The sequence below is a fragment of the Pseudophryne corroboree genome, unplaced genomic scaffold, assembly GCF_028390025.1.
Source record: "Pseudophryne corroboree isolate aPseCor3 unplaced genomic scaffold, aPseCor3.hap2 scaffold_144, whole genome shotgun sequence".
In the NCBI taxonomy this organism is placed as follows: Eukaryota; Metazoa; Chordata; class Amphibia; order Anura; family Myobatrachidae; genus Pseudophryne; species Pseudophryne corroboree.
This window is the reverse complement of record NW_026968068.1, coordinates 735,030-757,165: the sequence shown is the minus strand read 5'-3', so window position 1 is coordinate 757,165 and position 22,136 is coordinate 735,030. Positions and strand designations below refer to the sequence as shown.

The 22,136-nt window shown below is 48.4% G+C and overlaps 25 non-coding genes across 25 annotated transcripts; 18 read left to right on the top strand and 7 right to left on the bottom strand.

Moving 5' to 3' along the window:
• Nucleotides 1–1,789: 1,789 nt before the first annotated feature.
• LOC134996952 (U5 spliceosomal RNA) lies at nucleotides 1,790–1,905 on the bottom strand. The gene has a single exon (XR_010199511.1). It is a non-coding gene; the product is annotated as a U5 spliceosomal RNA (small nuclear RNA).
• A 275-nt stretch (nucleotides 1,906–2,180) lies between these two features.
• On the bottom strand, nucleotides 2,181–2,296 carry LOC134996881 (U5 spliceosomal RNA). The gene has a single exon (XR_010199442.1). It is a non-coding gene; the product is annotated as a U5 spliceosomal RNA (small nuclear RNA).
• A 286-nt stretch (nucleotides 2,297–2,582) lies between these two features.
• On the bottom strand, nucleotides 2,583–2,698 carry LOC134996942 (U5 spliceosomal RNA). Its single transcript, XR_010199501.1, has one exon. It is a non-coding gene; the product is annotated as a U5 spliceosomal RNA (small nuclear RNA).
• A 270-nt stretch (nucleotides 2,699–2,968) lies between these two features.
• On the bottom strand, nucleotides 2,969–3,084 carry LOC134996896 (U5 spliceosomal RNA). Its single transcript, XR_010199456.1, has one exon. It is a non-coding gene; the product is annotated as a U5 spliceosomal RNA (small nuclear RNA).
• A 144-nt stretch (nucleotides 3,085–3,228) lies between these two features.
• On the top strand, nucleotides 3,229–3,391 carry LOC134996892 (U1 spliceosomal RNA). The gene has a single exon (XR_010199452.1). It is a non-coding gene; the product is annotated as a U1 spliceosomal RNA (small nuclear RNA).
• Nucleotides 3,392–8,204: 4,813 nt separating this feature from the next.
• On the bottom strand, nucleotides 8,205–8,317 carry LOC134996978 (U5 spliceosomal RNA). The gene has a single exon (XR_010199535.1). It is a non-coding gene; the product is annotated as a U5 spliceosomal RNA (small nuclear RNA).
• Nucleotides 8,318–8,603: 286 nt separating this feature from the next.
• Nucleotides 8,604–8,720, bottom strand: LOC134996974 (U5 spliceosomal RNA). The gene has a single exon (XR_010199532.1). It is a non-coding gene; the product is annotated as a U5 spliceosomal RNA (small nuclear RNA).
• A 270-nt stretch (nucleotides 8,721–8,990) lies between these two features.
• Nucleotides 8,991–9,106, bottom strand: LOC134996905 (U5 spliceosomal RNA). The gene has a single exon (XR_010199465.1). It is a non-coding gene; the product is annotated as a U5 spliceosomal RNA (small nuclear RNA).
• Nucleotides 9,107–9,250: 144 nt separating this feature from the next.
• On the top strand, nucleotides 9,251–9,413 carry LOC134997403 (U1 spliceosomal RNA). Its single transcript, XR_010199924.1, has one exon. It is a non-coding gene; the product is annotated as a U1 spliceosomal RNA (small nuclear RNA).
• Nucleotides 9,414–10,087: 674 nt separating this feature from the next.
• Nucleotides 10,088–10,251, top strand: LOC134997265 (U1 spliceosomal RNA). Its single transcript, XR_010199810.1, has one exon. It is a non-coding gene; the product is annotated as a U1 spliceosomal RNA (small nuclear RNA).
• A 152-nt stretch (nucleotides 10,252–10,403) lies between these two features.
• Nucleotides 10,404–10,566, top strand: LOC134997193 (U1 spliceosomal RNA). Its single transcript, XR_010199742.1, has one exon. It is a non-coding gene; the product is annotated as a U1 spliceosomal RNA (small nuclear RNA).
• Nucleotides 10,567–11,237: 671 nt separating this feature from the next.
• Nucleotides 11,238–11,401, top strand: LOC134997045 (U1 spliceosomal RNA). The gene has a single exon (XR_010199600.1). It is a non-coding gene; the product is annotated as a U1 spliceosomal RNA (small nuclear RNA).
• A 152-nt stretch (nucleotides 11,402–11,553) lies between these two features.
• Nucleotides 11,554–11,716, top strand: LOC134997455 (U1 spliceosomal RNA). The gene has a single exon (XR_010199962.1). It is a non-coding gene; the product is annotated as a U1 spliceosomal RNA (small nuclear RNA).
• A 674-nt stretch (nucleotides 11,717–12,390) lies between these two features.
• Nucleotides 12,391–12,552, top strand: LOC134997026 (U1 spliceosomal RNA). The gene has a single exon (XR_010199582.1). It is a non-coding gene; the product is annotated as a U1 spliceosomal RNA (small nuclear RNA).
• Nucleotides 12,553–13,525: 973 nt separating this feature from the next.
• LOC134997109 (U1 spliceosomal RNA) lies at nucleotides 13,526–13,689 on the top strand. The gene has a single exon (XR_010199662.1). It is a non-coding gene; the product is annotated as a U1 spliceosomal RNA (small nuclear RNA).
• Nucleotides 13,690–13,841: 152 nt separating this feature from the next.
• On the top strand, nucleotides 13,842–14,004 carry LOC134997192 (U1 spliceosomal RNA). Its single transcript, XR_010199741.1, has one exon. It is a non-coding gene; the product is annotated as a U1 spliceosomal RNA (small nuclear RNA).
• Nucleotides 14,005–14,682: 678 nt separating this feature from the next.
• Nucleotides 14,683–14,847, top strand: LOC134997275 (U1 spliceosomal RNA). The gene has a single exon (XR_010199820.1). It is a non-coding gene; the product is annotated as a U1 spliceosomal RNA (small nuclear RNA).
• Nucleotides 14,848–14,996: 149 nt separating this feature from the next.
• On the top strand, nucleotides 14,997–15,159 carry LOC134997247 (U1 spliceosomal RNA). The gene has a single exon (XR_010199792.1). It is a non-coding gene; the product is annotated as a U1 spliceosomal RNA (small nuclear RNA).
• Nucleotides 15,160–15,833: 674 nt separating this feature from the next.
• On the top strand, nucleotides 15,834–15,997 carry LOC134997138 (U1 spliceosomal RNA). The gene has a single exon (XR_010199690.1). It is a non-coding gene; the product is annotated as a U1 spliceosomal RNA (small nuclear RNA).
• Nucleotides 15,998–16,149: 152 nt separating this feature from the next.
• Nucleotides 16,150–16,312, top strand: LOC134997348 (U1 spliceosomal RNA). The gene has a single exon (XR_010199880.1). It is a non-coding gene; the product is annotated as a U1 spliceosomal RNA (small nuclear RNA).
• A 674-nt stretch (nucleotides 16,313–16,986) lies between these two features.
• On the top strand, nucleotides 16,987–17,151 carry LOC134997112 (U1 spliceosomal RNA). The gene has a single exon (XR_010199665.1). It is a non-coding gene; the product is annotated as a U1 spliceosomal RNA (small nuclear RNA).
• A 151-nt stretch (nucleotides 17,152–17,302) lies between these two features.
• Nucleotides 17,303–17,465, top strand: LOC134997388 (U1 spliceosomal RNA). The gene has a single exon (XR_010199910.1). It is a non-coding gene; the product is annotated as a U1 spliceosomal RNA (small nuclear RNA).
• Nucleotides 17,466–18,133: 668 nt separating this feature from the next.
• LOC134997044 (U1 spliceosomal RNA) lies at nucleotides 18,134–18,297 on the top strand. The gene has a single exon (XR_010199599.1). It is a non-coding gene; the product is annotated as a U1 spliceosomal RNA (small nuclear RNA).
• Nucleotides 18,298–18,449: 152 nt separating this feature from the next.
• Nucleotides 18,450–18,612, top strand: LOC134997449 (U1 spliceosomal RNA). Its single transcript, XR_010199958.1, has one exon. It is a non-coding gene; the product is annotated as a U1 spliceosomal RNA (small nuclear RNA).
• A 671-nt stretch (nucleotides 18,613–19,283) lies between these two features.
• LOC134997202 (U1 spliceosomal RNA) lies at nucleotides 19,284–19,447 on the top strand. Its single transcript, XR_010199749.1, has one exon. It is a non-coding gene; the product is annotated as a U1 spliceosomal RNA (small nuclear RNA).
• The last annotated feature ends 2,689 nt before the right edge of the window (nucleotides 19,448–22,136 follow it).

Genomic DNA, 22,136 nt, shown 5'->3' with positions numbered 1-22,136 from the left:
TAATCTGTTCCACGGTGTGGTATAATGTGTATAATCTGCTCTACGGTGTGCCTTAATGTGTATAATCTGCTCCACGGTGTGTCATAATGTGTATAATCTGCTCCACGGTGTGGTATAATGTGTATAATCTGCTCCACGGTGTGGCATAATGTGTATAATCTGCTCCACGGTGTGGCATAATGTGTCAGTAGCTGCTGTGCATGGGGACATGTGTCACAAGCTAGTGAGCATTGGGAGATATATGATAAATGCTGGTGTCCTGCGGAGGAAGAGTCTGTTGGGATACAGAATGCGTAATATATTTTAAACTTTATTTTTGTTCTTATATTAAACTTGAAATATACAGTGTCCCAAATCTTTTGAATTTTTCACAGTGGTCCACTCACAATCTTAATTGGAAAGCCCTTCTATAGAGGCACACTAGTTACCAACATTCTGTATACTCATCTGATCAGGTAATGGAAGTCGGTCCTCATAGTCATTGGGCAGGGGCCCAAAGCATATTTTTTCACCTGAGCCCATCACTCACTAGTTCCACCACTGTCCCTGGTGTCTCTCATGGTTTCCCGCTGCCGGCGCACACAGATCTCTGTGTTCTCTCTTCCCCCTGGTGTCTCATGGTTCCCGCTGCCGGCACAGCCAGCGCACACAGTCCCCAGTGCGGGTGTCCAGGTGAGCGCTGCTCAGGGGTCCAGGTGAGCAGGGAGGGCCATAGAGGGGAGAATCATGGATTCCACTGTCTGGCAGGGGAAATCACTACAGTCGGCAAGAGGGATTGCTGTAACCGCAAAACTCTGCTGCTCTCTGCCTGGCAGCGTGAGAAAGGCTGTCTGTGAGGTGAGGGGGGAGGGGGCAGAGTCTGCCCGGCTGACAGGGGACCTTGCAGACTTCTGCTGCTGCGTCTGCCTAGTGGGATGAGATGGGCTCTATGGCAGGAGGATTACTGCAGCAATGGACAACCACAGAGCTGGGAAAACGGTGTGGAGACAGCGGGGAGGGATCTGAAAAGATCCCTCACCTGCACAAGCTGCTGCATCAGTGATGGTGGCAGTACCTGGTAATGGCTTGGGGTGGTAGCGTGCATCAGCACAGGGATGGTAGTGGGCATCAGCACTGCGGTGGTATGGGTCATCGGCGGGACTTAGCAAACATTATGGCTGCAGTGCCTCACCAGCTACTGACCTCACCGCACGCCACTGTTACTTTGTAACAGTCTTATAGTAAAGAGACTGTTACACACTGTCATTTAGTTATCTCAAGGTTAGCAGATTCTGTGTGAGGATAGTGTTCTGTTAGAACATGCAGCTGCTAGGCTGACTCATAGAAAATGTATCCATTTGTAACAAATGACACATACAGCATTAAATTAATATCTATAGCAGCCCATGTGACATCTCTACTCTTATCATAATTGTCTGGTTATTGCCAATCTGGACAGCAGGAGTGATATATATTCACTAGTCCCAATATCCCATCATATAAATATACCCACACTGATATACTTTCTTATCAAGAGTTATTAGTAGCTATCTGTATGCACTTTAGACATTGTATCTGCTAAGTGACATCATATCTAGTGTATTCCTTTCTTATAGCTCAGCTTCTATTCCCTATTAGTGGAGACTAACAGCTAACATCATAATCATATATTTTTGTTTTATAACATTTCACATGAGTCAAATACACGCGGACACGCCGTGCCCTACACGTGTGTTTCACTGCATCTATGGCAACTTACATTAAAGCTAACAAGAAAGCACACTCGTTCTGTCTTTAAACTGATAAAAGAAACCCCAATAATATGGGGCATGCAAAAATTGAGATAAAACTCAGTTTTGCTCCTCTCCACGGAAATCTTTAATAAAAGGCGAAATATTTGTTAGTTCTGAAGAGAAACCAGAGCATGACCAAGATTCCACCTGTCGCCTGAGTGCCATGCCAGCAGTTCTCATTGAGCTCAAAGTGAGCACCCAATTTGAAAGAAAGATAGCAGATTTCTCACCAGGCTTCCCCTAGCTATAAACATGGTTTGTACTCTTTTCCATGTGTTCCCAGATCTTTCAAGCAATTAGTATAGTCAAGAAAGTTCTGTTTGAAAAGAAACAAACATTTACTGTCATTTCTATGCAAATGAGCTTACATTAAAGCACACTCGTTCTATCTTTAAACAGATAAAATAAAACCCCAATAAGATGGGGAATGCAAAATTTGAGATAAAACTCAGTTTTGCTCCTCTCCACGGAAATCTTTAGTAAAAGGCGAAAGATTTGTTCGTTCTGAAGAGAAACCAGAGCATGACCAAGATTCCACCTGTCGCCTGAGTGCCATGCCAGCAGTCCTCATTCAGCTCAAAGTGAGCACCCAATTTGAAAGAAAGAAAGCAGATTTCTCACCAGGCTTCCCCTTGCTATAAGCATGGTTTGTACTCTTTTCCATGTGCTCCCAGATCTTTCAAGCAAGTAGCATGGTCAAGAAAGTTCTGTTTGAAAAGAAACAGACATTTACTGTCATTGTTATACAAATAAACTTACATTAAAGCCAACAAGAAAGCACACTCATTCTGTCCTTAAACTGATAAAAGAAACCCCAATAATATGGGGCATGCAAAAATTGAGATAAAACTCAGTTTTGCTCCTCTCCACGGAAATCTTTAATAAATGGCGAAAGATTTGTTCATTCTGAAGAGAAACCAGAGCATGACCAAGATTCCACCTGTCGCCTGAGTGCCATGCCAGCAGTCCTCATTCAGATCAAAGTGAGCGCCCAATTTGAAAGAAAGCAGATTTCTCACCTGGCTTCTCCTTGCTATAAGCATGGTTTGTACTGTATTCCATGTGCTCCCAGATCTTTCAAGCAAGTAGCATGGTCAAGAAAGTTCTGTTTGAAAAGAAACAAACATTTACTGTAATTTCTATGCAAATGAGCTTTCATTAAAGCACACTCATTCTATCTTTAAACCGATAAAAGAAAATCCAAAAAGATGGGGCATGCAAAAATTGAGGTAAAACTCAGTTTTGCTCCTCTCCACGGAAATCTTTAGTAAAAGGCGAAAGATTTGTTCGTTCTGAAGAGAAGCCAGAGCATGACCAAGATTTTCATCTGAAAATATGTGTTCTCCCTGCAGTTGTTGTCCCCAGATGAGAGTTCCCTTGTGCTGCCTCAGTTGAATCTCCTTTACTTGACAGAGATGTGCCTGAGCAGCGGCCCTCCCCAGCCCTATCCCAAATCATACTTATTTTGCATAGGAGATACCATGGTCATGAAGATTGTTCTCCCAGGGTGAGGTTCATTCATTGCATTCTGGGTATGCTGACCCCTGTGATTTCCCCAATGTGGGAAACTCGACTGCATTATTTGTGGTAGTGGGGGACTGTGTTTGTGCTTTCCTCTGGTCAGCTCTGGTAAAAGTCAGATTTCTTTGTCTCAGATCTTCCTCTAGCCTTGTTCTTCTTTCGAGAGTTCCCTTGTGCTGCCTCAGTTGGATCTCCTTCACTTGACAGGGGGTGCCCGAGCAGCAATCCTCCACAGCTCTAGCCCAACTCCTACTTACCTGCCAGGTGAGATACTATGATCTTCACTGTTAGGGCAATCAGGATGTGGAATTCCCTGCCAGGGAAGGTGGTAATGGCGGACTCTGTAATTGGATTTAAAAAAGGAATGGATACATTTCTGAATGAAAAAGCTATCTAAGGTTATAATACTTAAAATATCAACATGGTTAATCCGGGGGTAACATGAGTTATAGTAGCTAACTAGTCATAAAACATTATTCAGCAAGTATGTAGAATCATCACAACTTAAAACAGGTTGAACACGATGGGCAATTTGCCTCTATTCAACCTCAAAAACTATGTTACTATATGTTACTATATTACTATGTTACTGTAGTATACAGAAAACCAAAATGCAATGAACAGTGATAGTGAGCACTGATGAGGATACTAGAACTGACACTGAGCAGCAAGATGCAGCACTGGACTATTAGTAATGTACTGTAGTATGCTGAGCACCACAATGCAGCACAAGACAATGAGCAGTGATACTGAGCACTGATGAGGATACTACTGAGAACTGACACTGAGCAGGAGAGACACACTACTAGTATTACTGAGCAGCAATAAGTAACCACTGATACTGAGCACTGATATTGAGATTTCCACTGAGAGAACATAGCCACGTCCATTCCGCTCTCTCTTCAATGCACGAGTAAAAATGGCGGCAACGCGCAGCTCTTTATATGGAATCCGAATCTCGCGAGAATCCGACAGCGGGATGATGACATTTTCCCTTGTTCAGGTTTTGCGAGTCAGGCGGGAACAACCGAGCCTGCCTCGGACCAGTGTAAACAACGTGGAGTTCGTGGGGAATTCGGTTCTCGGAGAACCGAACCCGCTTCTCTCTACCTTATACCAATCAATTTTTTTATTTTCAATCTAAGCCCCTGCAGTTTTCTGTAAGCATCTGCTTCGCTATGATGATCAACAAGTCACAAGGGCAAACACTCAGGGCTTGAGGCGTAGATCTTAGGACCAGCTGCTACAAGCATGGCAGAGGTGTCACTATCACTGGTGACACCCAGAGAGGTGGCAAGGGAGATTGTAATGCAGTGCGCGCAGATAAGCAGCGCAATGGTAAAAAGGAGGCATGGTTTCATAGGTAGGGGCGTGGCCTGGTGGCCTGAATCTACATTTTGTTGCTCCGGGTGTCCCGGGGGTTGGGGGCTGCACCCGGGGACTAGTGTGTGAGCGGTGCTGGCTCCTGCACAGTGAAAGGGCATGGCCACCCAGCATGACGCCTCCCTTCTTGACCATGCTGTAATTGCAGTCGCACTGCAGTTCAGCGTGATCATAAAAAATGGTGTAGCCTCCTGCTGGTGCAGACTGTATGTGCGCGCAGGAAGCCGCCACCATTTTTGTGATCACAGCGGCTGAATGTGATGTCATACAGCCGCTGTGACCACGCCCCCTGTGTCTACTCCGTTGCAGACCCCATTTTGAAGCCTTGCCCCCGCACCGCTCCATCCCTGACTTGGAAATGGAGTGTTGCTGACCCACCTATCCCCCCCCGCCCCGATTGACAGGCAGAGGCGATCGCATTCTCTGCGGGGTGCCGCAGAAAATGCAGGCACATGCGTATGCTCTTAGCAATTTTTGCAGTTGGATCGCTTATTGTGATTGCAATCCAACCTGAATCAGGCCCTATTACCTATCACAATGCGCTGCGGGCAGTACAAAATTGGGTTAATATAGGAGAAAAACCCCCAGACCTGTGCTCCTTAACTGTACCTGGTGGCTAGTGGAGCGGCTGCCCAGTAATCAGTGTCCACGCCAGTGCGCACACGGTCCACCCCCTACGGCCACGCTCCCCTTCATCAGCGGCCTCGTGATCCGGAAGGGTGGTGTGTGTGTGACTGACCTTAGGATGAAACCGGACCCTCCGCTGCAGTGACCCAGCAACCAGGGCACGGGAGTATACAGCGCCGCTGGGAGTGATGAAGCTGCAGTAAAGATGTCTATTAGACCTAGCCTGCTGCAGCCCTTGTAGATTCTCATAAAACAAGTTCTTCTTTTCTTGTCAAAATTTATAGCTAAGAATAGGCTGCCTGAGGCAGGCCCCTGTTAAGTGGCCTGCTACTGAAGGCACCAACTACAAACTGAGCTCCCTGTTCATGGAAGCGGGGTTATAGAGGAGAATGCACTGAGCATCTTGGGAACAGTCAAAAGCTTTGAGCCGGTTGGTGCCTCAGATCAAGATCCTACTCTACACCCCAATGTGAATCCTTGTGGAGTCCAGTGTACCCCACAGAAGAAATTAATGTGTCACACCCATTGGCAGCAACCTTAGAATAGCTGCTGACGGGCACAATTGAGAAAGGAAGGGGGGGGGGGGACATTTGAATCCAGCACATAAATGCAATTCAAATATGTAATTTGTACCTTCCTATTTTAAAATATAATGGATGAACCTCACCCTGTGAGAACAATCTTCATGATCAAGAGATCTCATATGCAAAATAAGTATGAGTTGGGATAGGGCTGGGGAGGGTGGCTGCTCGGGCAGCCCCTCCCCCGTCAAGTTAAGGAGATTCAACTGAGGAAGCACAAGGGAACTCTCGTCTGGGGACAACAACTGCAGGGAGACCACATCTTTTCAGATGAACATGGGAGGGCGGAAGGCTGCCTAATACTGAAGCACCATCAAATATCAAACCATATGCAACATCTAGTACAAGCCTTCCTGGGGGAAGGTCTGCAGCAGACGGATTTGCATACAGTGATGTTATTCAAGCAGTGGGCCAAAGTTGGCTGGAACCCTCATCTGCATATGAAAAGAGAAAAGGGGCGTGCAGGGCATGGCGGCCTTTTGCAGTGCTTGGATGACCCCTAGTTCTCATTAAACACCCCCACCCTCCTTTGGTGTGGGGCTCATGTTGGCCATGCCCCATCCCCTGAAGCATTCAAGCTGATTTCTTGCAGCAGCTGGGCACTGTAACAGCTCCAGAGCTGTTCTGTAAGGCAAGTAAAAGGGTGTGGGCCCTGCAGCACCACCTGTAGTTTGCATTGTGCGTTGGAAGGCACAAAGTAAGCAGACGGGAGGAGAAGTCAGGATAGTGCGCAAGGGCATCCTTTTCTCTTAGTCCGTAGAGGATGCTGGGGTCACATTAAGAACCATGGGGTATAGACGGGATCCGCAAGAGACATGGGCACTTTAAGACTATCAAAGGGTGTGAACTGGCTCCTCCCTCTATGCCCCTCCTCCAGACTCCAGTTATAGGAACTGTGCCCATGGAGACGGACATTTCGAGGAAAGGATTTATTGTTAAACTAAGGTGAGCATCTTACCAGCTCACACCTTAAGCATGCCGCAGAACGTGGCATTCAACAGAACACAAGCCAACGGCATGAATAATTGCAGCAAAAAGCTGACCAGAACCATAACACAACATGTGTATAACCACAAGTAATAACTGCAGACACAGTATGGACTGGGACGGGTGCCCAGCATCCTCTACAGACTAAGAGAAAAGGATTTACCGGTAGGTATTAAAATCCTATTTTCTCATACGACCTAGAGGATGCTGGGGTCACATTAAGAACCATGGGGTTATACCAAAGCTCTTGAACGGGTGGAAGAGTGCGTACGACTCTGCAGCACCGAATGACCCAACTTGAAGTTATCATCGGCCAAGGTATCAAACTTGTAAAACTTAGCAAAAGTGTTTACTAAATAGCTGCTCGGCAAAGTTGCAATGCCGAGACTCCCCGACCTGCTGCCCAGGATGAACCCACCTTTCTAGTAGAATGGGTCTTCACCTAATTCAGTAACGGCAATCCTGCCATGGAATGAGCATGCTGAATCTTACCACAGATCCAGCGCATAATGGTCTACATGGAAGCAGGACACCCAATCCTGTTGGGAGCATACAGGACAAACAGAGCCTCTGTTTTCCTAATCTGAACCGTTCTGGTGACATAAATTTTCAAAGTTCTGACCACAGCCAGAGACTTTGACTCAACGAAGGTGTCAGTGGCCAAAGGCACCATGTGGAAAGATGAACCACCTTCGGCAGAAATTGTTGACGTGTCCTCAATTCTGCTCTATCTTCATGAAAGATCAAATAAAGGCTCTTGTGATACTGCATGGTTTGTACTGTTTTCCATGTGCTCCCAGATCTTTCAAGCAAGTAGCATGGTCAAGAAAGTTCTGTTTGAAAAGAAACAAACATTTACTGTCATTGTTATGCAAATAAACTTACATTAAAGCTAACCAGAAAGCACACTCGTTCTGTCTTTAAACTGATAAAAGAAACCCCAATAATATGGGCATACCTCCCAACTTTGTCGGCTCGCAAAGAGGGACACACGCGCGGCGAAGTCGCACGCGCTCCCAAAAAGGGCGTGGCCTAAGTAAAAAGGGGCATGGCTTAGCGGGAGGACCCGCGATCGCGAGTCACGCCCCCGTTTTCGGCACTGAGGGGGCATGCCCAGCGCTCTGTGAGCCGCTGGCATGCCACCTCTCCCTCTGACTTCAGTGAATAGACGCTGTGCGCACAGCGACTATTCACCGCTGCTCTGCTAAGCAGGGCAGCGACAGACAGAGCCTCCCAACTGTCCTCCCCACCGCGGGACACTGCGGCCCGCAGGTGGGACAGCGGGACAGTCCCCAAAAAACGGGACTGTCCCGCGAAAATCGGGACAGTTGGGAGGTATGATATGGGGCATGCAAAAATTGAGATAAAACTCAGTTTTGCTCCTCTCCACGGAAATCTTTAGTAAAAGGCGATAGATTTGTTCGTTCTGAAGAGAAACCAGAGCATGACCAAGATTCCACCTGTCGCCTGAGTGCCATGCCAGCAGTCCTCATTCAGCTCAAAGTGAGCACCCAATTTGAAAGAAAGAAAGCAGATTTCTCACCAGGCTTCCCCTTGCTATAAACATGGTTTGTACTCTTTTCCATGTGCTCCCAGATCTTTCAAGCAATTAGTATGGTCAAGAAAGTTCTGCTTGAAAAGAAACAGACATTTATTGTCATTGTTATGCAAATAAACTTACATTAAAGCTAACAAGAAAGCACACTCGTTCTGTCTTTAAACTGATAAAAGAGACCCCAATAATATGGGGCATGCAAAAATTGAGATAAAACTCAGTTTTGCTCCTCTCCACGGATAATCTTTAATAAAAGGCGAAAGATTTGTTCATTCTGAAGAGAAACCAGAGCATGACCAAGATTCCACCTGTCGCCTGAGTGCTGTGCCAGCAGTCCTCATTCAGATCAAAGTGAGCGCCCAATTTGAAAGAAAGCAGATTTCTCACCTGGCTTCTCCTTGCTATAAGCATGGTTTGTACTGTATTCCATGTGCTCCCAGATCTTTAAAGCAAGTAGCATGGTCAAGAAAGTTCTGTTTGAACATAAATAAACATTTACTGTCATTTCTATGCAAATGAGCTTACATTAAAGCACACTCATTCTATCTTTAAACCGGTAAAAGAAACCCCAAAAAGATGGGGCATGCAAAAATTGAGATAAAACTCGGTTTTGCTCCTCTCCACGGAAATCTTTAGTAAGAGGCGAAAGATTTGTTCGTTCTGAAGAGAAACCAGAGCATGACCAAGATTTTTATCTGAAAATATGTGTTCTCCCTGCAGTTGTTGTCCCCAGATGAGAGTTCCCTTGTGCTGCCTCATTTGGATCTCCTTCACTTTACAGGGGGGTACCCGAGCAGCGACCCTCCCCAGCTCTAGCCCAACTCCTACTTACCTGCCAGGTGAGATACTATGATCATGAAGGTGCTTCTCCCAGGGCAAGGCTCACCCATTGCACTCTGGGTGTGGTGCCCCTGCGATTTCCCCAAATGTGGGAAGCTTGACTGCATAATTTGTGTTTCCCCTGGTCGGCTCTCGTATAATTCAGATCTCTTTGTCTCAGGTCTCTCTCCAGCCTAGTTTGCTGTCTGTTTCCACTTCTTTTTTCATGAGCCCCTCCCTTTTATACCCTTGTGCACTATCCTGACTTCTCCTCTTGTCTGCTTATTTTGTGCCTTCCAATGCACAATGCAAACTACAGGTAGTGCTGCAGGGCCCACACCCTTTTACTTGCCGTACAGAGCAGCTCTGGAGCTGTTACAGTGCCCAGCTGCTGCAAGAAATCAGCTTGAATGCTTCAGGGGCTGGGGCATAGCCAACATGAGCCCCACACCGAAGGAGGGTGGAGGTGTTTAATGCGAACTAGGGGTCATCCAAGCGCCGCAAAAGGCCGCTATGCCCTGCACGCCCCTTTTCTCTTTTCATATGCAGACGAGGGTTGAAGCCAACTTTGACCCACTGCTTGGATGACATCACCGTATGCAAATCCATCTGCTGCAGGCCTTCCCCCAGGAATGCTTGCACTAGTTGTTGCATTTGGTTTGTTGTTTGGGGGTGCTTCATTATTAGGCAGCCTTCTGCCCTCCCATGTTCATCTGAAAATATGTGTTCTCCCTGCAGTTGTTGTCCCCAGATGAGAGTTCCCTTGTGCTGCCTCAGTTGAATCTCCTTTACTTGACAGAGATGTGCCTGAGCAGCGGCCCTCCCCAGCCCTATCCCAAATCATACTTATTTTGCATAGGAGATACCATGGTCATGAAGATTGTTCTCCCAGGGTGAGGTTCATTCATTGCATTCTGGGTATGCTGACCCCTGTGATTTCCCCAAATGTGGGAAACTCGACTGCATTATTTGTGGTAGTGGGGGACTGTGTTTGTGCTTTCCTCTGGTCAGCTCTGGTAAAAGTCAGATTTATTTGTCTCAGATCTTCCTCTAGCCTTGTTCTTCTTTCGAGAGTTCCCTTGTGCTGCCTCAGTTGAATCTCCTTCACTTGACAGGGGGGTACCCGAGCAGCGACCCTCCCCAGCTCTAGCCCAACTTCTACTTACCTGGCAGGTGAGATACTATGATCATGTAGGTGCTTCTCCCAGGGCAAGGCTCACCCATTGCACTCTGGGTGTGCTGCTCCTGCGATTTCCCCAAATGTGGGAAACTTGACTGCATAATTTGTGTTTCCCCTGGTCGGCTCTCGTATAATTCAGATCTCTTTGTCTCAGGTCTCTCTCCAGCCTAGTTTGCTGTCTGTTTCAACTTCTCTTTTCTTGAGCCGCTCCCTTCTATGCCCTTGCGCACTATCCTGACTTCTCCCGTCTGCTTACTTTGTGCCTTCCAATGCACAATGCAAACTACAGGTAGTGCTGCAGGGCCCACACCCTTTTACTTGCCGTTCAGAGCAGCTCTGGAGCTGTTACAGTGCCCAGCTGCTGCAAGAAATCAGCTTGAATGCTTCAGGGGCTGGGGCATAGCCAACATGTGCCCCACACCGAAGGAGGGTGGAGGTGTTTAATGCGAACTAGGGGTCATCCAAGCGCCGCAAAAGGCCGCCATGCCCTGCACGCCCCTTTTCTCTTTTCATATGCAGACGAGGGTTGAAGCCAACTTTGACCCACTGCTTGGATGACATCACTATATGCAAATCCATCTGCTGCAGGCCTTCCCCCAGGAATGCTTGTACTAGTTGTTGCATTTGGTTTGTTGTTTGGGGGTGCTTCAGTATTAGGCAGCCTTCTGCCCTCCCATGTTTATCTGAAAATATGTGTTCTCCCTGCAGTTGTTGTCCCCAGATGAGAGTTCCCTTGTGCTGCCTCAGTTGAATCTCCTTTACTTGACAGAGATGTGCCTGAGCAGCGGCCCTCCCCAACCCTATCCCAAATCATACTTATTTTGCATAGGCGATACCATGGTCATGAAGATTGTTCTCCCAGGGTGAGGTTCATTCATTGCATTCTGGGTATGCTGACCCCTGTGATTTCCCCAAATGTGGGAAACTCGACTGCATTATTTGTGGTAGTGGGGGACTGTGTTTGTGCTTTCCTCTGGACAGCTCTGGTAAAAGTCAGATTTCTTTGTCTCAGATCTTCCTCTAGCCTTGTTCTTCTTTCGAGAGTTCCCTTGTGCTGCCTCAGTTGGATCTCTTTAACTTGACAGGGGGGTGCCCGAGCAGCGACCCTCCCCAGCTCTAGCCCAACTCCTACTTACTTGCCAGGTGAGATACTATGATCATGAAGGATCTTCTCCCAGGGCAAGGCTCACCCATTGCACTCTGGGTGTGGTGCCCCTGCGATTTCCCCAAATGTGGGAAGCTTGACTGCATAATTTGTGTTTCCCCTGGTCGGCTCTCGTATAATTCAGATCTCTTTGTCTCAGGTCTCTCTCCAGCCTAGTTTGCTGTCTGTTTCCACTTCTTTTTTCATGAGCCCCTCCCTTTTATACCCTTGTGCACTATCCTGACTTCTCCTCCTGTCTGCTTACTTTGTGCCTTCCAATGCACAATGCAAACTACAGGTAGTGCTGTAGGGCCCACACCCTTTTACTTGCCGTACAGAGCAGCTCTGGAGCTGTTACAGTGCCCAGCTACTGCAAGAAATCAGCTTGAATGCTTCAGGGGCTGGGGCACAGCCAACATGAGCCCCACACCGAAGGAGGGTGGAGGTGTTTAATGTGAACTAGGGGTCATCCAAGCACCGCAAAAGGCCGCCATGCCCTGCACGCCCCTTTTCTCTTTTCATATGCAGACGAGGGTTGAAGCCAACTTTGACCCACTGCTTGGATGACATCACCGTATGCAAATCCATCTGCTGCAGGCCTTCCCCCAGGAATGCTTGCACTAGTTGTTGCATTTGGTTTGTTGTTTGGGGGTGCTTCAGTATTAGGCAGCCTTCTGCCCTCCCATGTTCATCTGAAAATATGTGTTCTCCCTGCAGTTGTTGTCCCCAGATGAGAGTTCCCTTGTGCTGCCTCAGTTGAATCTCCTTTACTTGACAGAGATGTGCCTGAGCAGCGGCCCTCCCCAGCCCTATCCCAAATCATACTTATTTTGCATAGGAGATACCATGGTCATGAAGATTGTTCTCCCAGGGTGAGGTTCATTCATTGCATTCTGGGTATGCTGACCCCTGTGATTTCCCCAAATGTGGGAAACTCGACTGCATTATTTGTGGTAGTGGGGACTGTGTTTGTGCTTTCCTCTGGTCAGCTCTGGTAAAAGTCAGATTTATTTGTCTCAGATCTTCCTCTAGCCTTGTTCTTCTTTCGAGAGTTTCCTTGTGCTGCCTCAGTTGGATCTCTTTCACTTGACAGGGGGGTGCCCGAGCAGCGACCCTCCCCAGCTCTAGCCCAACTCCTACTTACCTGCCAGGTGAGATACTATGATCATGAAGGTGCTTCTCCCAGGGCAAGGCTCACCCATTGCACTCTGATTTCCCCAAATGTGGGAAGCTTGACTGCATAATTTGTGTTTCCCCTGGTCGGCTCTCGTATAATTCAGATCTCTTTGTCTCAGGTCTCTCTCCAGCCTAGTTTGCTGTCTGTTTCCACTTCTTTTTTCATGAGCCCCTCCCTTTTATACCCTTGTGCACTATCCTGACTTCTCCTCCTGTCTGCTTACTTTGTGCCTTCCAATGCACAATGCAAACTACAGGTAGTGCTGCAGGGCCCACACCCTTTTACTTGCCGTACAGAGCAGCTCTGGAGCTGTTACAGTGCCCAGCTGCTGCAAGAAATCAGCTTGAATGCTTCAGGGGCTGGGGCATAGCCAACATGAGCCCCACACCGAAGGAGGGTGGAGGTGTTTAATGCGAACTAGGGGTCATCCAAGCGCCGCAAAAGGCCGCCATGCCCTGCACGCCCCTTTTCTCTTTTCATATGCAGACGAGGGTTGAAGCCAACTTTGACCCACTGCTTGGATGACATCACCGTATGCAAATCCATCTGCTGCAGGCCTTCCCCCAGGAATGCTTGCACTAGTTGATGCATTTGGTTTGTTGTTTGGGGGTGCTTCAGTATTAGGCAGCCTTCTGCCCTCCCATGTTCATCTGAAAATATGTGTTCTCCCTGCAGTTGTTGTCCCCAGATGAGAGTTCCCTTGTGCTGCCTCAGTTGAATCTCCTTTACTTGACAGAGATGTGCCTGAGCAGCGGCCCTCCCCAGCCCTATCCCAAATCATACTTATTTTGCATAGGAGATACCATGGTCATGAAGATTGTTCTCCCACGGTGAGGTTCATTCATTGCATTCTGGGTATGCTGACCCCTGTGATTTCCCCAAATGTGGGAAACTCGACTGCTTTATTTGTGGTAGTGGGGGACTGTGTTTGTGCTTTCCTCTGGTCAGCTCTGGTAAAAGTCAGATTTCTTTGTCTCAGATCTTCCTTTAGCCTTGTTCTTCTTTCGAGAGTTCCCTTGTGCTGCCTCAGTTGGATCTCCTTCACTTGACAGGGGGGTACCCGAGCAGCGACCCTCCCCAGCTCTAGCCCAACTTCTACTTACCTGGCAGGTGAGATACTATGATCATGTAGGTGCTTCTCCCAGGGCAAGGCTCACCCATTGCACTCTGGGTGTGCTGCTCCTGCGATTTCCCCAAATGTGGGAAACTTGACTGCATAATTTGTGTTTCCCCTGGTCGGCTCTCGTATAATTCAGATCTCTTTGTCTCAGGTCTCTCTCCAGCCTAGTTTGCTGTCTGTTTCAACTTCTCTTTTCTTGAGCCGCTCCCTTCTATGCCCTTGCGCACTATCCTGACTTCTCCCGTCTGCTTACTTTGTGCCTTCCAATGCACAATGCAAACTACAGGTAGTGCTGCAGGGCCCACACCCTTTTACTTGCCGTTCAGAGCTGCTCTGGAGCTGTTACAGTGCCCAGCTGCTGCAATAAATCAGCTTGAATGCTTCAGGGGATGGGGCATGGCCAACATGAGCCCCACACCAAAGGAGGGTGGGGTGTTTAATGCGAACTAGGGGTCATCCAAGCACCGCAAAAGGCCGCCATGCCCTGCACGCCCCTTTTCTCTTTTCATATGCAGATGAGGGTTGAAGCCAACTTTGACCCACTGCTTGGATGACATCACCGTATGCAAATCCGTATTCTGCAGAACTTCCCCCAGGAATGCTTGCACTAGTTGTTGCATTTGGTTTGTTGTTTGGGGGTGCTTCAGTATTAGGCAGCCTTCTGCCCTCCCATGTTCATCTGAAAATATGTGTTCTCCCTGCAGTTGTTGTCCCCAGATGAGAGTTCCCTTGTGCTGCCTCAGTTGAATCTCCTTTACTTGACAGAGATGTGCATGAGCATTTGGGATAGGGCCCTCCCCAGCCCTATCCCAAATCATACTTATTTTGCATAGGAGATACCATGGTCATGAAGATTATTCTCCCAGGGTGAGGTTCATTCATTGCATTCTGGGTATGCTGACCCCTGTGATTTCCCCAAATGTGGGAAACGTGACTGCTTTATTTGTTGGCAGTGGGGGACTGTGTTTGTGTTTTCCTCTGATCTCTGGTAAAAGTCAGATTTCTTTGTTTCAGATCTTCCTCTAGCCTTGTTCTTCTTTCGAGAGTTTCCTTGTGCTGCCTCAGTTGGATCTCCTTCACTTGACAGGGGGGTGCCCGAGCAGCGACCCTCCCCAGCTCTAGCCCAACTCCTACTTACCTGCCAGGTGAGATACTATGATCATGAAGGTGCTTCTCCCAGGGCAAGGCTCACCCATTGCACTCTGGGTGTGCTGCCCCTGCGATTTCCCCAAATGTGGGAAACTTGACTGCATAATTTGTGTTTCCCCTGGTCAGGTCTCGTATAATTCAGATCTCTTTGTCTCAGGTCTCTCTCCTGCCTAGTTTGCTGTCTGTTTCCACTTCTCTTTTCTTGAGCCGCTCCCTTCTATGCCCTTGCGCACTATCCTGACTTCTCCTCCTTTCTGCTTACTTTGTGCTTTCCAACGCACAATGCGAACTACAGGTAGTGCTGCAGGGCCCACACCCTTTTACTTGCCTTACAGAGCATCTCTGGAGCTGTTACAGTGCCCAGCTGCTGCAAGAAATCAGCTTGAATGCTTCAGGGGCTGGGGCATAGCCAACATGAGCCCCACACCGAAGGAGGGTGGAGGTGTTTAATGCAAACTAGGGGTCAGCCAAGTGCTGCAAAAGGCCACCATGCCCTGCACGCCCCTTTTCTCTTTTCATATGCAGACGAGGGTTGAAGCCAACTTTGACCCACTGCTTGGATGACATCACCATATGCAAATCTATCTGCTGCAGGCCTTCCCCCAGGAATGCTTGCACTAGTTGTTGCATTTGGTTTGTTGTTTGGGGGTGCTTCAGTATTAGGCAGCCTTCTGCCCTCCCATGTTCATCTGAAAATATGTGTTCTCCCTGCAGTTGTTGTCCCCAGATGAGAGTTCCCTTGTGCTGCCTCAGTTGAATCTCCTTTACTTGACAGAGATGTGCCTGAGCAGCGGCCCTCCGCAGCCATATCCCAAATCATACTTATTTTGCATAGGAGATACCATTGTTATGAAGATTGTTCTCCCAGGGTGCGGTTCATTCATTGCACTCTGGGTATGCTGAACCCTGTGATTTCCCCAAATGTGGGAAACTCGACTGCATTATTTGTGGTAGTGGTGGACTGTGTTTGTGCTTTCCTCTGGTCAGCTCTGGTAAAAGTCAGATTTCTTTGTCTCAGATCTTCCTCTAGCCTTGTTTTTCTTTCGAGAGTTCCTTTGTGCTGCCTCAGTTGGATCTCCTTCACTTGACAGGGGGGTGCCCGAGCAGCGACCCTCCCCAGCTCTAGCCCAACTCCTACTTACCTGCCAGGTGAGATACTATGATCATGAAGGTGCTTCTCCAAGGGCAAGGCTCACCCATTGCACTCTGGGTGTGCTGCTCCTGCGATTTCCCCAAATGTGGGAAACTTGACTGCATAATTTGTGTTTCCCCTGGTCAGGTCTCGTATAATTCAGATCTCTTTGTCTCAGGTCTCTCTCCAGCCTAGTTTGCTGTCTGTTTCCACTTCTCTTTTCTTGAGCCGCTCCCTTCTATGCCCTTGCGCACTATCCTGACTTCTCCTCCTTTCTGCTTACTTTGTGCCTTCCAACGCACAATGCGAACTACAGGTAGTGCTGCAGGGCCCACACCCTTTTACTTGCCTTACAGAGCAGCTCTGGAGCTGTTACAGTGCCCAGCTGCTGCAAGAAATCAGCTTGAATGCTTCAGGGGCTGGGGCATAGCCAACATGAGCCCCACACCGAAGGAGGGTGGAGGTGTTTAATGCAAACTAGGGGTCAGCCAAGTGCCGCAAAAGGCCACCATGCCCTGCACGCCCCTTTTCTCTTTTCATATGCAGACGAGGGTTGAAGCCAACTTTGACCCACTGCTTGGATGACATCACCATATGCAAATCTATCTGCTGCAGGCCTTCCCCAGGAATGCTTGCACTAGTTGTTGCATTTGGTTTTGTTGTTTGGGGTGCTTCAGTATTAGGCAGCCTTCTGCTCTCCCATGTTCATCTGAAAATATGTGTTCTCCCTGCAGTTGTTGTCCCCAGATGAGAGTTCCCTTGTGCTGCCCTCAGTTGAATCTCCTTTACTTGACAGAGATGTGCCTGAGCAGCGGCCCTCCCCAGCCCTATCCCAAATCATACTTATTTTTGCATAGGAGATACCATGGTCATAAAGATTGTTCTCCCAGGGTGAGGTTCATTCATTGCATTCTGGGTATGCTGACCCCTGTGATTTCCCCAAATGTGGGAAACTCAACTGCATTATTTGTGGTAGTGGGGGACTGTGTTTGTGTTTTCCTCTGGTCAGCTCTGGTAAAAGTCAGATTTCTTTGTCTCAGATCTTCCTCTAGCCTTGTTCTTCTTTCGAGAGTCCATTGTGCTGCCTCAGTTTGATCTCCTTCACTTGACAGGGGGGTACCCGAGCAGCGACCCTCTCCAGCTCTAGCCCAACTCCTACATACCTGCCAGGTGAGATACTATGATCATGAAGGTGCTTCTCCCAGGGCAAGGCTCACCCATTGCACTCTGGGTGTGCTGCTCCTGTGATTTCCCCAAATGTGGGAAACTTGACTGCATAATTTGTGTTTCCCCTGGTCGGCTCTCGTATAATTCAGATCTCTTTGTCTCAGGTCTCTCTCCAGCCTAGTTTGCTGTCTGTTTCCACTTCTCTTTTCTGAGCCGCTGCCTTCTATGCCCTTGTGCACTCTCCTGACTTCACCTGTCTGCTTACTTTGTGCTTCCAACGCACAATGCAAACTACAGGTAGTGCTGCAGGGCCAACACCCTTTTACTTGCCTTACAGAGCAGCTCTGGAGCTGTTACAGTGCCCAGCTGCTGCAAGAAATCAGCTTGAATGCTTCAGGGGCTGGGGCATAGCCAACATGAGCCCCACACCGACGGAGGGTGGAGGTGTTTAATGCTAACTAAGGGTCATCCAAGCGCCGCAAAAGGCCGCCATGCCTGCATACCCCTTTTCTCTTTTCATATGCAGATGAGGGTTCCAGCCAACTTTGGCCCACTGCTTGGATGACATCACCGTATGCAAATCCGTCTTCTGCAGACCTTTTCCCAGGAATGCTTGTACTAGTTGTTGCATTTGGTTTGTTGTTTGGGGGTGCTTCAGTATTAGGCAGCCTTCTGCTCTCCCATGTTCATCTGAAAATATGTGTTCTCCCTGCAGTTGTTGTCCCCAGATGAGAGTTCCCTTGTGCTGCCTCAGTTGAATCTCCTTTACTTGACAGAGATGTGCCTGAGCAGCGGCCCTCCCCAGCCCTATCCCAAATCATACTTATTTTGCATAGGAGATACAATTGTCATGAAGATTGTTCTCCCAGGGTGAAGTTCATTCATTGCATTCTGGGTATGCTGACCCCTGTGATTTCCCCAAATGTGGGAAACTCGACTGCATTATTTGTGGTAGTGGGGGACTGTGTTTGTGCTTTCCTCTGGTCAGCTCTGGTAAAAGTCAGATTTCTTTGTCTCAGATCTTCCTCTAGCCTTGTTCTTTTTTCGAGAGTTTCCTTGTGCTGCCTCAGTTGGATCTCCTTCACTTGACAGGGGGGTGCCCGGACAGCGACCCTCCCCAGCTCTAGCCCAACTCCTACTTACCTGCCAGGTGAGATACTATGATCAGGAAGGTGCTTTTCCCAGGGCAAGGCTCACCCAATGCACTCTGGGTGTGCTGCTCCTACGATTTCCCCAAATGTGGGACACTTGATTACATAATTTGTGTTTCCTCTGGTCGGCTCTCGTATAATTCAGATCTCTTTGTCTCAGGTCTCTCTCCAGCCTAGTTTGCTGTCTGTTTCCACTTCTCTTTTCTTGAGCCGCTCCCTTCTATGCCCTTGTGCACTATCCTGACTTCTCCCGTCTGCTTACTTTGTGCCTTCCAACGCACAATGCAAACTACAGGTAGTGCTGCAGGGCCCACACCCTTTTACTTGCTTTACAGAGCAGCTCTGGAGCTGTTACAGTGCCCAGCTGCTGCAAGAAATCAGCTTGAATGCTTCAGGGGCTGGGGCATAGCCAACATGAGCCCCACACCGAAGGAAGGTGGAGGTGTTTAATGCGAACTAGGGGTCATCCAAGCGCCGCAAAATGCCGCCATGCCCTGCACACCCCTTTTTTATTTTCATATGCAGACGAGGGTTGAAGCCAACTTTGACCCACTGCTTGGATGACATCACCATATGCAAATCCATCTGCTGCAGGCCTTCCCCCAGGAATGCTTGCACTAGTAGTTGCATTTGATTTGTTGTTTGGGGGTGCTTCAGTATTAGGCAGCCTTCTGCCCTCCCATGTTCATCTGAAAATATGTGTTCTCCCTGCAGTTGTTGTCCCCAGATGAGAGTTCCCTTGTGTTGCCTCAGTTGAATCTCCTTTACTTGACAGAGATGTGCCTGAGCAGCGGCCCTCCCCAGCCCTATCCCAAATCATACTTATTTTGCATAGGAGATACCATGGTCATGAAGATTGTTCTCCCAGGGTGAGGTTCATTCATTGCACTCTGGGTATGCTGACCCCTGTGATTTCCCCAAATGTGGGAAACTCGACTGCATTATTTGTGGTAGTGGGGGACTGCGTTTGTGCTTTCCTCTGGTCAGCTCTGGTAAAAGTCAGATTTCTTTGTCTCAGATCTTCCTCTAGCCTTGTTCTTCTTTCGAGAGTTCCCTTGTGCTGCCTCAGTTGGATCTCCTTCACTTGACAGGGGGTGCCCGAGCAGCAATCCTCCACAGCTCTAGCCCAACTCCTACTTACCTGCCAGGTGAGATACTATGATCTTCACTGTTAGGGCAATCAGGATGTGGAATTCCCTGCCAGGGAAGGTGGTAATGGCGGACTCTGTAATTGGATTTAAAAAAGGAATGGATACATTTCTGAATGAAAAAGCTATCCAAGGTTATAATACTTAAAATATCAACATGGTTAATCCGGGGGTAACATGAGTTATAGTAGCTAACTAGTCATAAAACATTATTCAGCAAGTATGTAGAATCATCACAACTTAAAACAGGTTGAACACGATGGGCAATTTGCCTCTATTCAACCTCAAAAACTATGTTACTATATGTTACTATATTACTATGTTACTGTAGTATACAGAACACCACAATGTAATGAGCAGTGATAGTGAGCACTGATGAGGATACTAGAACTGACACTGAGCAGCAAGATGCAGCACTGGACTATTAGTAATGTACTGTAGTATGCTGAGCACCACAATGCAGCACAAGACAATGAGCAGTGATACTGAGCACTGATGAGGATACTACTGAGAACTGACACTGAGCAGGAGAGACACACTACTAGTATTACTGAGCAGCAATAAGTAACCACTGATACTGAGCACTGATATTGAGATTTCCACTGAGAGAACATAGCCACGTCCTCTCCGCTCTCTCTTCAATGCACGAGTAAAAATGGCGGCAACGCGCAGCTCTTTATATGGAATCCGAATCTCGCGAGAATCCGACAGCGGGATGATGACATTTTCCCTTGTTCAGGTTTTCCGAGTCAGGCGGGAACAACCGAGCCTGCCTCGGACCAGTGTAAACCACGTGGAGTTCGTCGGGAATTCGGTTCTCGGAGAACCGAACCCGCTCCTCTCTACCTTATACCCATCAATTTTTTTATTTTCAATCTAAGCCCCTGCAGTTTTCTGTAAGCATCTGCTTCGCTATGATGATCAACAAGTCACAAGGGCAAACACTCAGGGCTTGAGGCGTAGATCTTAGGACCAGCTGCTACAAGCATGGCAGAGGTGTCACTATCACTGGTGACACCCAGAGAGGTGGCGAGGGAGATTGTAATGCAGGGCGCGCAGATAAGCAGTGCAATGGTAAAAAGGAGGCATGGTTTCATAGGTAGGGGCGTGGCCTGGTGGCCTGAATCTACATTTTGTTGCTCCGGGTGTCCCGGGGGTTGGGGGCTGCACCCGGGGACTAGTGTGTGTGCGGTGCTGGCTCCTGCACAGTGACAGGGCATGGCCACCCAGCATGACGCCTCCATTCTTGACCATGCTGTAATTGCAGTCGCACTGCAGTTCAGCGTGATCATAAAAAATGGTGTAGCCTCCTGCTGGTGCAGACTGTATGTGCGCGCAGGAAGCCGCCACCATTTTTGTGATCACAGCGGCTGAATGTGATGTCATACAGCCGCTGTGACCACGCCCCCTGTGTCTCCTCCGTTGCAGACCCCATTTTGAAGCCTTGCCCCCGCACCGCTCCATCCCTGACTTGGAAATGGAGTGTTGCTGACCCCCCTCTCCCCCCCCGCCCCGATTGACAGGCAGAGGCGATCGCATTCTCTGCGGGGTGCCGCAGAAAATGCAGGCACATGCGTATGCTGTTAGCAAATTTTGCAGTTGGATCGCTTATTGTGATTGCATTCCAACCTGAATCAGGCCCTATTACCTATCACAATGCGCTGCGGGCAGTACAAAATTGGGTTAATATAGGAGTAAAACTCCCAGACCTGTGCTCCTTAACTGTACCTGGTGGCTAGTGGAGCGGCTGCCCAGTAATCAGTGTCCACGCCAGTGCGCACACGGTCCACCCCCTACGGCCACGCTCCCCTTCATCAGCGGCCTCGTGATCCGGAAGGGCGGTGTGTGTGTGACTGACCTTAGGAAGAAACTGGAGCCTCCGCTGCAGTGACCCAGCAACCAGGGCACGGGAGTATACAGCGCCGCTGGGAGTGATGAAGCTGCAGTAAAGATGTCTATTAGACCTAGCCTGCTGCAGCCCTTGTAGATTCTCATAAAACAAGTTCTTCTTTTCTTGTCAAAATTAATAGCTAAGAATAGGCTGCCTGAGGCAGGCCCCTGTTAAGTGGCCTGCTACTGAAGGCACCAACTACAAACTGAGCTCCCTGTTCATGGAAGCGGGGTTATAGAGGAGGATGCGCTGAGCATCTTGGGAACAGTCAAAAGCTTTGAGCCGGTTGGTGCCTCAGATCAAGATCCTACTCTACACCCCAATGTGAATCCTTGTGGAGTCCAGTGTACCCCACAGAAGAAATTAATGTGTCACACCCATTGGCAGCAACCTTAGAATAGCTGCTGACGGGCACAATTGAGAAAGGAAGGGGGGGGGGGGGGGACATTTGAATCCAGCACATAGATGCAATTCAAATATGTAATTTGTACCTTCCTATTTTAAAATATAATGGATGAACCTCACCCTGTGAGAACAATCTTCATGATCAAGAGATCTCATATGCAAAATAAGTATGAGTTGGGATAGGGCTGGGGAGGGTGGCTGCTCGGGCAGCCCCTCCCCCGTCAAGT